Below are 12,998 nucleotides of genomic sequence, written 5' to 3' on the forward strand. Positions count from 1 at the left end.
ATAGCCCCACCTTCAGACGCCAGCCTGGGGCTGGACAGCCCCGCCTTCAGATGCCAGCCAGGCTGCGGGTGCACCAAGACCACCCCTGATGGGCAGAGTCTCGACTCTGGCAAAGCGTCTGCTGCCGAGCCTGAAAGCAGGAGTGGACACCATGTGCGGCTGCACAACTCGCCCCTCTCCCCATGCAGGGCCCGTCTTTCTAGCCCCGTCACCCAGCCCTGGCCTCTAGCATAGCCCTGCTCAGTCCCTTACCCCTCAGTCCTGGGGCCTTGGAGGCAGGGACTGGGCCAGGCCAGCGTCTCCCATCTTCCTGCTTGGCTAGAGGAGCTCCCAGAACCTATGTTCAGCTCTGGCAAGTGGGAGGAGAAGCTCTTTAGAATAACTACCTGCAGTGGCCATGGCCTCCTGGGGGCCACTGGGAGCAGCTACCTCCCGCGTCTCCAGAGCAGCTCTGCTAGTGGTGCTCAGAGCAGGGGCTGTCTCGGGGCCAGGGCTGCAGAGATGCTACCTTCTGAGCAGGGACTAGGGAGGACAAACAGCAAGCCTCTCTTCCAAAAAAAAACAAATATATTTCTCTCTCATTCTCCATCACAACTGCAAAGCAGACAGCAGTAGCAATGAACCAGCAACTGTCAGGAAGCAGTTGTGAGCTGGGATGAGAATTCAGGCATATTCAGATGCTCAGCCAGCCCTCAGTTCTGGGGCTTTCTCCATCTGCTGGGCTGCTTACCCCCTCCCTCACCGTGTCCGAGGACACCCCCAGACACAGGGCGGACATAGATCCAGGCCTGGAAGCTTGGGGCTGTCTGATGCAGGAGGGCCACATGCAGGTCTTGCAGGAGGATGGATGGGAAGGAGCTCGGGAAGCCGTCACGGTGACAAGGGCCTGGCCCCCCTCATCCCCTGCGCTCATCCTGCAGCAGCCGTCCCAAGGGTCCAAACCCCTTCCTTGTATGCTGATGGCTGCCCCTTGCTCTGTAGGCTGCCTGCTCTGCCTTGGCACCAGCACGCCGCCCCCACCGAGCTCCCCGCTTTCTTCTCCTCTGTGGGCCCCTTTCCCAAATATCCATTCACACCTGCAGAAGGAGCATGGCCTTTGGATGAGCCCAGGCTCTCAACACCCACTAGGCTGGTCTCTTTTGCAGCCTCTCAGGCATCAGCGGTTGTCCCTGGGATCTCCCTGGGCAGGGCCAGGTCAGGCGGGTCATTCTCCTGGGACCACCGTACTCATTCCCAGGCTCTCCCTGCAGGGGCTGCCCAGACCGCCCATCAGGACTGCTTCAAAGGTCATCCACATCCCACACGCAGGGGCCCTCGAGAGGCCCTGGATGCCCACCTCCCCACCTGGACGCCTCCACTTGGAGGGCAAGCCCAGGGTGTGGGGCCCGGCACACCCAGGCTGTCCTGGCCTCCTTGGGCAGCGTCCCTGGGCTGTGGGCCCAGAGAGCCAGAATGTCCTCACTGGCCCACAGACATCAACTGTTGCTCCTCCCAGGCTCTGTGCTTTACAAGTGAAGCCCAAGGACAGAGAGAGGCAGTGGGCTGCCCACGTCCCCACGACCACAATGTGGCCTTGTCCTGGGAGAGGCTGCTGGGGGGATCTCCGCAGCTCTTCTGTGGCTGTGTCTACCCCAGTGGGTCCAGTGGGTCCAGTGGGTCCAGGGTCTGCTCTGAAGCCCTCCTCTGCAGGCCCTGCTCTCCACAAGGCTCCAAGGTTCCACACAGACAACTTCCTCCCCATTCCCCTGCCCGTTCCCCAGGGAGCCGTCCTGTTCCAGGACCCAGGCAGGAGAGGAGGCACCTTCCCCATCCTAGCACCCACCCTGTCCCTGCCAGGCCACTTCACCATGACCTCAGGCCAACCTCACCACTGCCATGGTGGAAGCGTAAGATCCCGATGAGGAAACTAAGGCTCAGACAGGTAACGAGTCTTCCAGGTGGGAGGTGGCATCTGAGGGGCTGCGTGATGCCACCCCCAAGCTCCCAGCCACTGCACTCCACATGTGGCCATGGTGGCACAGGGGCGGCAGCTGCTGGTTCCCAGACAGAGGGTGCAGGAAGCCTGGGGAGGATGGGCCTCTGCAGTCCAGAGAGGAGCCCCTTCCCAACAGGGGAGCCCCTCCCGGACAGGGCACATGTGGTCACATGCCCACAGTCAGTTTACACCTCTAAAACCTGGGCAGTAGACGTCACCCAGGGGACACCCAGGCCAGGGAGGAGGGGTCAGTTGGCCCACACAGCTGGGTCATTGGGTCCATTCTGTGTGAGGAGTGGTCTCCAAGGGCAGGGGTAGCACAGTGCAGGCCCCCTGGTGGTCTTGGGGGCAGAACTGGGGGCTTCGTCTCTGTGCTGCCTCCATACCCTAGAACAGAAACACCAGGTAAACCCCGGACTGACCAAGCTCATCCTGGCTGCTAGCACCCCAGGCCTGCTGGAGCACGGCCGGGGGCCCTTCCCACCCCTCTGCAGCAGGTATGTGCCTCCTGCAGTGTGGGCGGAGGGGGAAGGGCAGCCTTCCCACACTGCGCAAGCTTGGGGAATTGAGGAGGCTGAGCTGAAGGCCGCAGCACCCAAAGGCCCAGGAGAGGGGCTTCCAGCCAGCCTGGAAGTCACCGCAAAAGCAGGAGCGACTCTGCCCCTCCCAGCAGGAGCAGGCTGTGGGGACCATAACACCAGCTCTGCCAGGGGTGAGGACAACTCTGCCCAGCTGGGTGGGGTCTGTGGGGCTACATGAAGAACCCATATCCCACCGTGACCGGGCCCAGGCTGACCCCTGGGCGTCTGCCCTGCGTGGGAGTTCTGCCCTGCGTGGGAACTCTGCCCTGCGTGGGAACTCTGCCCTGCGTGGGAACGGTGCTGGCAGAAGCCCCTTGTTTTGAGCAACTCATGGGTGAAGCGTTTTTAAGGGAGAAGAAACTTACTGTGCGATGGACAAAAGAAATAAAAATAAACACCATCTGAGTAATCTCGGGAAGAGTCACCAACCCTGCCGACAATGTTTAATGCATGAACTCCAGCCTCACCCACGGAGCCGGAGAGGGAAGGGTGTGAATGCGGAAGACCTCAGGTGCCCTGGCTGGGTTTCCGCACTTGTTTTCCAAACAGGAGCAGGCCAACCGTCTGGAAAATGGGAGAGAGAGGCCTGGTGGCAGCAGGCCGGCCGATGGTTTGCACGTGGAACCCCCGAAAACACACTGGCTCTGTGGGCACAGGGCGCTCCGTGGGTCCTGGTGTGCCAAAGCCCCGGTCCCAGATGCAGGAGCCGGCTGTCCATCTCAGGCCAGGCTGCTGTGTGAGCCTGAGCACATGTGGCTGCACCTCTCTGAGCCCCTGAGAGGTTAAGATGCTTAGCCTGGATGCCACAGGGTTGGGGGTGTCTGGCGATGTCCACCCGATTTTCCGAATGCAGTACAGCATTGAATCTGCAGGCCACATTAGGGCCCGGCTGGCACTGGGAGGCCCCATGAAGCTGGTTCCCCATGCATAGCTCAGGAAGGGTTGGGGCATAATTCTCACTCAGGTATTAATGTGCCCCTAATAATGGGGTTTCCTCACCCTACTGATGGGTGACATACACCCTGCGGTCCCCTCTTCACCCTCTGTCCTGGAAGCTCCCAGTGCCTCAGCCTGCAGTGTGCAGTTCTCAGGAATGGGCCTCGGGAACGCGCACCGAGGAGGCTTCTCTGCTTAGACCTAACGTATTGAGTAAGCGGGAAGTAAATCTGCCACTGCAATGCCCTGCATTTTGGAAAGTTCCTGAGAATTTCTGCTTCCTCTGAATCACCTCACCATCCTCTACTGACCAGGGAGACAGCATCGTCATCCTTGTTCTGAAAACACAGACTTATGGAAGCAGGAGGAAATGGGGCCTGAAGGCCCCTGGATGTCAGCGCATATTTCAAGTCAGATCCTGGGCCCCTCCGTGCATTCTTTGTGCTCTCCATGTCTGGCCAGTGGGGACAGCGGCCCACCCCTTCCCTGCTACTCTGTTCTGCCCTCCATGGCATCGATCTGGGCTGTGCTGTGGGGCCTAATGGACCTCCTCCAGACGCCTACCCTCTCTCCTGGTAATGGTCCTCACAGAGCACAGAGGGAGGGGCCCTGGGAGCCGTCTCCCCCAGCCTTGTCCTCATGGCACTGGCATCGACTTTCAGAGCCCCCAACGTGTCTGTGTTGGGAGCAACTGAGGCATCAATCACCGGTGACCTCATCCTCCACTCGATAAAATGTGCATTATGACTTTTTCCCCTCCCAAGCCTCTCCAGGGACCCGGGGCTGATTGCAGCTGCTTACTGCAGGCCAAGCAGGAGACAGGGGCGGACAGAAAGCCGGCATCTGTCAGGGACTGCACAGCGCCGTTCCTCTGCCCAGAGACCAGGCTCCTGCCCAGCCTCTGGCTGTGCTGCCTCCCAGGAGATCTCCCCAGTGCCCTGTCCAAGCAGGTGTCACCTCGGCATTGTGCACTGCTGCCATTTGTCTCTCCCTTCTTAGCTCTCATGCCCCTACATAGGTGCACTTCTCATTAACTGTGTGCCTGCTTCTCCTCCACCAAGCACATTCAGCCCTCGTAAGTGTCCACCGGTATCTGTTGAATGAATCAACCAAGGAAGGTGCCAAGCAGGGAGCCAGGTACTCAGTGTACATTATTTTATGTGTTCATGGCAACACTCCTTAAATAAGTATAATTATCTCCACTTTATAGATGAGAAAAATTAGATTCAGAGAAATTAATAGCCCAAAGCTAGAATTTCAAATCCAAATATTGCTCTAAGACATTTTGTCAGCAGACACAGCACAAGAAGAGAATGTTTCTCTCTTGTGAAACATTCATAAGGTCGACCCAGGCCAGCTTACGGAGCAAACATCCCATGGGAGGCTAGGGTGGCATTGTGACGATGGACGCAACTACCCCCTCCTGTTAACTCCCACAACACCTGTTCTATGCCTCCCTTTCACCTTTCCTAGCACAACTTCTCACTGACTTGTAGTCTCATGATTTCTGATATTTCTCAGTCTCCAGCTGGATCTCAGTTGATGGGGGACAGCAGTCTCATGTGAATAATGCTCATATTCCCCAGACTGAAGGAATTTTCCCTGCCCCACACAATTCTGTTCTGAGATAATTGTGCAGGTGTGTAGAAATTTCTTATTGGCATGCTTTACTCCCTAATAGAATGTGAGCTCCTGGTGGTCAAGAGTCATTTTATTCAATTCTTTTTCTCCTGAATTTAGCGCAGGTGCCTTACTACCTTGTAGTAAGGTATGATAAGTGGTGGATGGATGGATAAAAATAGACGGGATGAATGGATGGATGGGATGGGATGGGATGGATGGGGATGGATGGATACGTGGGTGGATGAATGAATGGATAGATGAGTGGAGAACTGGATGGATAGATAGACTGAATAGATGAATTGCGTTGCCATAAGTAAGTGGGTAGTGGATGGGTGGATTGATATGTGGGTGGGTGTGGCGGATGGATACAGTAGATGGATGGATGCATGAATAGAAGGATGAGTGGAATGGGTGGATAGATGGATGGATGGATGGGATAAAATGGATAGATAGGTCGATGGATGGGGTGGACAATGGATGAATGGAGAGATGAATGGATAGACTGGTTCGTCATAAATAAATGGGTAGTGGAATTGGTGGATTTGGATGCATAGGTGGGTGGATGGATAGGTGGATGGATGGATGAATGAATGAAAGATGGGTGAATGGGTGAATGGATAGATGAATGGATGGATGAAAGGGATGGGATGGATAGATGATGGATTGATGGATGGGTGGAAGGATGAATGGACAAATGGATGGATGAATAGATGAATGGATAGATGGTGGTTGCATAAATAAATGGGTAGTGGATGGGTGGGCTGATGCGTGGGTGGAGGGGTAGATAGATAGGTGAACGGGTGGATGAATGAATGAAAGGATGGGTGAGTAGATACATGGATGGATAGATGGGTGGGTGGGCGAGTGAGTAGATGGATGGGTGGTAGGTGGATGGACAGGTAAATGAGTGAATGGAAGAGTTGGTGGATGGACAGATGATTGGATAGGTGGATGTATGAATGATGGGTGGATGAACGGATGAGTAGGTATGTGGATGCATGAGTGGATGGATGGATAAGTGCATGGACGAGTGGATGAAAGAATGAAAGTCAGGCATGGTCAAGTGATGATTACAGCCTCTTCTAAAGGATTTGAGAGCTACTTAGAGATGTAAGTATCTGTGAATGTCACCAGTTATCATCAAGTGGAGAACATTTCCCAGCTGCAGTCAGAGAGAGAAATGACAGTGGAAGAAGGGTCAGAAGGATGTGGTATCGCTGGCCTCAGATATGGATAAAGGGGCCACAAGCCAAGAAATGTAGGTGGCCTCTAGACACTGGAAAAGATGAAGAAATGCATTCACCCTTTCAGCCTACAGAAGGAACACAGCCCTGCCCTGCAAACACCTTGATTTTAGCCCAGTGAGCCTGAGCTGGAGTTCTGGCCAACAGAACTGTGAGGTAATCACTGCATGCTGTCATAAGCCACTAAATGTGTGGCAATTTTCTGTGGCAGAAACAGAAAATTAATATGAGGGATTTGCTGTTTAATAGAGAAGTGGGCAAAGTTCTTGAGTGATGTCTCTGTATGGGGCCCAGGGAAAGCAGCCTTTCCTCTAAAAGGGCCTGGACCCAGCCTGCTGGGTCAGCCAGTGGACCCTCCCTGGGAGGCCTGAGCATGGCTCTGTTAGCCTCCTTCGCAGGCGACACACGGCCGTGGGAAGGAAGCTGCCTTGTGTTCACTGGCATCAGTGTGCATTGTTCTTCACAGCGGAAATAGGACTGTCATTTAGGAAGTGGTGCCAGAGCCAGTGGGGGCAGGATCCGCCCAGAACCAGGGCGCTGGGAGGTGGTGCCTTTCTGACCTGCAGATGGAGAGACCAGGACCAACAAAGCTCACGTGATGTGCCCAAGTGTAGAGGGCCCCAGATAGCGACCTTTGTTGGGTAGCCCCCAAAGCCTGGGCTCCTGGGCATGGCTGGAGTGAGGTTTTCTGCAGTGTGGTCTTATTTCAGAGACGCTGGTGTGCTGGCAAGTCGGGGGAAAGCCCCCAGCCTGGAATCGCGCGGCCTCTGCTCTGATGCTTTGAAAACACTCTTTATCAGGCACGCTTCCTCCATTCTCCTGTGTAAAGCCGATGATTTCCCTTCCTCATTCCTTACACCTAATATCTGAGTGCTTTCCAAGCAAAAGCACACTCCTGTCCATAGGGCATGTGAGACAGAAACAGCTGCTATATTTAACAAAAAAACACATCCTGTTGCCATGACAACCTGCGTCTAAAATTAGAAACGCCACATACCACGGGGTAGATGCCATGAAACGGGCTGCTCCCGTCACTCTCTTCGATTCTCCAGGCAGGGGTTGGGTGCTCCTGGCCCGCACCGCATCCTGCAGTGGATTTGAATCAGATGGACTCCATGTGGGTAGACAAAATCTCTTTCCAATTTCCTTAGACCCCTGCCAGCCCCGTGCATGGGTGGGCTCCTTGTGTTCCTGGTTCCCAACGGTTTGTCTGTCAAGCTGGGGTCGCCTCTCAGGAAGCATGGACAGAGGCATCTGGGAGGGAGGTGGTCAGGGGTCCAGGACTGGAGAGCCAGTTGGGTGTCCCTGGTGACACAGCAGTCCCCTCCCTGACCCCCCTTCCCACTCTCACATGACCAGTGCTTTGCTGGCATTTCAGAGGGCTTGGCCCTCAGCACCTTCCCACATCTCAGAATCAACTCTCTGAGCACTGCCCACTCAGGCCTGACCCATCTCACCACACGGGAGGCTGCTCAGGGCCCTGGACCCTTGTGGCTCCCCCTGCCACGTCCCCGGCCAGGCAGCCTCATGGGCAATCTTCTTGCCTCTCAGACATGCATGACTCCTTCCCTCCTTCCATGCCTACGAGGCGCTGCCAGGCTACCCCTCTCTCCTATCCCCTGGATACCGGCCCTGCCCTCGGAGGAGGTTGCCCACGGGCCCTGACTCCAATCCATCTGCTCCTCCACCACGTGTGCTTCTGAAACAAGCAAGGCTCAGACGCCTAAACCCTGCTTGGCATGCAGCCTTTGCTACCCCATGAGCTACTTGGTTGAGGTCCTGGGCATCTGGGCCTGGAAGGGCTCCCCTGGTTGTGTAGTTGTCATTGTCTCTGACATGGTTTGGACCTGTGTCTCCGTCCAAATCTCACGTCGAATTGTAATGACCAGTGCTGGAGATGGGGCCTGGTGGGAGGTGATCAGTTCATGGGAGTGGAGTTCCCATGACTTAGCACCATCCCCTCGGTACTGTTTAGTGGGTGAGTTCTCACAGAATGTGGTTGTTGAAGAGTGCAGCACCTCCCCGCTGTCTCTCTTGTTTCTGCTTCAGCCATGTGAGACGTGCCTGCTGCCCCTTCGCCTTCTGCCATGACGGTAAGTTTCCTGAGGCCTCCCCAGCCATGCTTCCTGTACAGCCTGCAGAACTATGAGCCAATTAAACCTCTTTTCTTTATAAATTACCTAGTCTCCGGTATTTCTTTACAGCAGCACAAGTCTCAGGTATTTCTTTATAGCAGCACTTTAGAGCCACATAGTAGCATTGATTGTTTGTGCGTGGTTCTGTGAGTTTTAATAGACATACAGATTTATGTAACCACCACCACATTCCATCAGCACGACGCCCCCCTGCTGCCCCATGTAACCACACCCTCCTGCACCGAAGTCCCCGGGGCTGCTGACCTATTTACCATCCCCACAGTGGTGTCTCTTCAAGAATGGAGCAGAATCAGCCCCACAGCGCAGAGCTACCTTTGCTCAGCGTGACATCTTGAGACCCACCCCAGGTTGTTGCCTGTATCAAGTTAGTTCTTTTTTATTTCTGGGAAGTGGTCCATGACACAAATGTGCATTCATTTATTCCACTGTTAAAGGGCATTTGCGCTTTTCCAGTGTTTGGTGATTATGACTAGAGTTGCTATAAACATCCACATTCAGGTTTTTATTTATCTAGAGAAAATGTCCAGGGACCTAGACTGCTGAGTCATATAGTGGTATGTGGCTGACATCTTAGGGCACAGCCAAGCCAGTCTCCAGGAGGCTGTCCCCCTTTTGCACTCCCCTCAGCGGTGTTCTCACCTGCACGTGTGCTGGTTTACCACACCGTTCTAATAGATGTATTTGGCTGTGCAGGTAGGGCTGTCACCCAGTTTTTAAAGGACTACACTGTCTTTCCACCCCTAGTGGAAGCTAATTTCTAGTTAACTCTTTATAAGCAAGAAATTAGCTTCCATTAGGGTTGGAAAGACAGTGCTGTCCTTCAAAAACTGGGCAACAGCCAAAGAGTTAGCTGGCTGAGTGAGGTGGCTCATGCCCGTAATCCCAGCACTTGGGGAGGCTGAGGCAAGCCGATCACCTGAGGTTAGGAATTTGAAACCGGCCTGGCCAACGTGGTGAAACCCCACCTCTACTAAAAATACAAAAATTAGCCGGGTGTGGTGGTGCACGCCTGTAGTCCCAGCTACTCGGGGGACTAAGGCAGGAGAATCACCTGAATACGGGAGGTGGAGGTTTCAGTGAGCAGAGATCGCATCACTGAACTCCAGACTGGGTGACAGAATGAGACTCCTTCTCAAAAAACAAACAAACAAACAAACAAGAGTTAGCCAAGGTTTTCCAAGGTCTGTCTTTTGCAGGAGAACTATCCAGGCTACTCTAACACATGCTGCCAGTATTCACTTTACAGTCTTGTGGAGACATTTGCCAGGGGGGTACAGCAGTAAGTAATGATAAAGCTCATCTGTATCTAGCACTTAGGAGTGGGCTGGCACCTGCACGGCCGCACTGACTCCCCACAGCCCTGTGTGATGGGCGATGGCATAGCCCTGGCTTTGCTGCTGAGAGGCTTGCCTGCCTGGGGACACACAAGCTCAGAGAAATTTACATGAAGCTAATAAGACTGAAGTTCCAGGAGCTCTAACGTGTAGTTCCCATCCAATGGGAAAAAATTCTTACGAGGAATTTGTAATTTTTGCCACCTGAAAACCCTCTCTGTTCAACAAAAGTGAAATTAGTTCAGAATATCAATCCGAAATTTTTAAAAACACTCACTACCCAAGAAAACATAAAAGGATTAATATTTTACAGATTAGGTGTGAAAGAAATATGGTAGAGATTTTCCTAAGTTTGACAAGAATCCTAAAATTTCTCTTGTTGTTACCAACAATAGGCTGCCAAGTTAAAATGAACTTTTCTAAACTGTCAACAACTAAGAGAAAAAAGAGGTCACTCATACTGGAGGAGACTGGATTATCTTTCCATTTTCATCAGAGAAATGATGTTGTGTTCTTGTATGAAGAGACCATCAAAAAGTATACAGACAAAATTTTGGGAGAAATGTACAACAGGCTGATAATTAGTAAATGACTGATGCTGCTATTTTTCTTCATTTTGTGATGCTTGTGGTGTTTGTCAGTTTTTAAAGAGTCGTAATTGGTTGCAATTTTCTTCTCATTCAAAATAACTGTTCACTTTTATGCTTAAATTTGTGTCTACAATTTTTCTCTTTTTCTTGCAGGTCTCCAAGGTTGTAGTGTCTTCAGACCCCACACACCTGGGTCTGCTGCACAGGGTAGGGGTGTCAGAGCCCGACTGTAAACATCTTTGCAGCTTCTCCTGCAGGTGGAGATCAGGGTAGCCGAAACTGCAGGCCAGCACAGCCTTGGGGGCTTGGGCTCTGGGGACAGCCCACAGGGCATGCCGAGTGTGGTCCAGGTCCGCAGGAGCGGCTCCTGGCAGATCGGCTGGTGACAATCTCCTGTGAGTGGGAGGAGTGGAGGCAGGGTCTGTTTCCAGAACCCCCACAAAGTTTCACTTCATTTCATTGCCTTTTCAATGCCCTTGTACCGCTGCAGAGCTGGATACAGGCCCTTCTTCCTGGAGAAGGGAGGTGTCACATTGCACTGGGAGCCTGTGCCAGAACTGCACGCCATGAAGATGGGGGATTCTGCAGCATCTTCACGTGCCCCTTTCTGGACACGACTTCCACTCTTCCATCCTCATTCACAGGCATGTGGCTTGATCATTATGCCCTGGTCTCCCAGGAGATGACGGTCAGAGTGCAAGACCATGGAAAAACAGTGTTAAACCAAATCTGCTTCTGTTTGGTTTTACTGGTTTATTGCCTGTTGTCACCCCTTCCACTAGCAGGTGGCTTTCACTGTGCATGTCACAAGTTATTCACCTCGGCCAGTGTGCTAGGAAGCATGTGCCATGGCTATTGTCTAATGCTGTGTAACAAACCCCAACTCTTGATGCTAATAACAATGACAACCTTTATTTTGTTCATGAATCTGCTGGGTGGGATAGCTTCTCCCCATGCCCCGGACGCCAGCGAGGAGGGTTTACAGGCTGGGTCTGAAGTGGCCTGAGTGCTCACTCGTGTCTGGTTGCTGATGCTGAGTGTGGGCAGGGACCTTGCGGGGGCTGTCAGCCAGAGCACCTGGGCTTCCTCACACCATGGTGGCTTGGTTACAAGGTCAAAGTCTGACAGAAAGGAAGTCCAAGAAGAAGCTGTCTCGTCTTGCATGCCCTGGCCTGGGAAGTCATATGGTGTCACTTCTGCAGCGTTTTATTCAGTGAGATGGCCCTCAAGTCTCGTCAGTTCCAAGATCAGAAGAAAGAGATTCACTACTTAGCGGGAGTGGTGGCAAGTTCTGGATGAGTGTGCAGGACTGGAGCAGTGTTGTGGGGAGACCCAAGCTGCCACGTGGCGTGCGTGTCAGGCATTCTAAGATGCCCCAGTGAAGTGATTCATTGTTAGGACACATGCATTAGACACAACACTTTTTTGCATGGTGAAGATGTCTGCGGGGGTATTGGTTGGAGTAAGTCAACATTACTTTAAAATTACTTTCTCGGGGAACATCAACCCTGACCCACGTTCTTACCTCTGAGTGAGGCAGCCACGCCCCGATGTTGGACTCTGTTGAGAGCCTCTGTTTCCACAGAACACATGGGTCCCACTCACTCCCAGCAGCCCGATGGGAAAGGCACGTGGTTCCAAGACTCATCTCCCACCTGAGTAGCAAAGGCCAGGTATTTGCGGGGGAACACAAGCTTGCCTGATATCATCAGAGTCCTTGGTTGAGGGATTAGAATGTATGCTGTGTTCCCTGGAGGGCATCCATCCTTCTGCTTTTGCCCCCATAATCTCTCCTTCTCTGTGCATCCTCCAATTCAAGCAGGTGGTCAGCAGCGCCAGGCTTGTTGCCTCACAGAGGGTCACGACTTAGTCAAAGCAGAAATCTCACCCCCTGCGAGAATTTATAGATTTTGTTTCCAAAAACGCAAGCCCTAGGTTTCAGTGGAAGAGCAAGAATCTGAAGTACAGAGTATCTTAGCCAGAAGCATGAAGGAAAAATACCTTCCAGCAATTGAGACAGAGCATCTCCTGGGCTGGGGGAGCCGATGAGGGCAGGGACCCTTGCAGGTCCTGGAGGAAGGGGGCGTCCACCCGGTGGGGCACAGCTTGACTGTGGTCACTCTCCTCACCATGTCCTGTGGCTTCTGGACCTCCACTAGATTGCCTTCCCAGCGTCCTCGTGGTCAGGTGTGGTCACCTGATGAGACAGGCAAGCAGAAGTGAAGTGTGCCACCCCAGGACAGGTGAACAAGGCACAGGCCTGCCTTTCCACCTGTGAGAGGCAGCCTCCGAGATGCCCAGCAATCCCCACCGCCTGGCATTCACACCCTTGTGGGACCCCTCTCCTTGAGTATGGAAGGGACTACACAGAACACTGCAGAAGTAATGGGGTGGGACACAAAAAGACGGTGGCTTCTGTTCTGCTCTCACTGTCCTCTCCCAGCACCCTCCCTCTCTCCCTTTCTCCCTTATTTTAATGAGGCCAGCTGCCATGCTGTGCACTACACCAGGCAGAGGCCCTCATGGCAAGGGCCTGAGCACAGACTGGAGCCAACGGTC

This window comes from Rhinopithecus bieti, unplaced genomic scaffold (genome assembly GCF_001698545.2).
Source record: "Rhinopithecus bieti isolate Rb0 unplaced genomic scaffold, ASM169854v2 scaffold_7884, whole genome shotgun sequence".
NCBI lineage: Eukaryota > Metazoa > Chordata > Mammalia > Primates > Cercopithecidae > Rhinopithecus > Rhinopithecus bieti.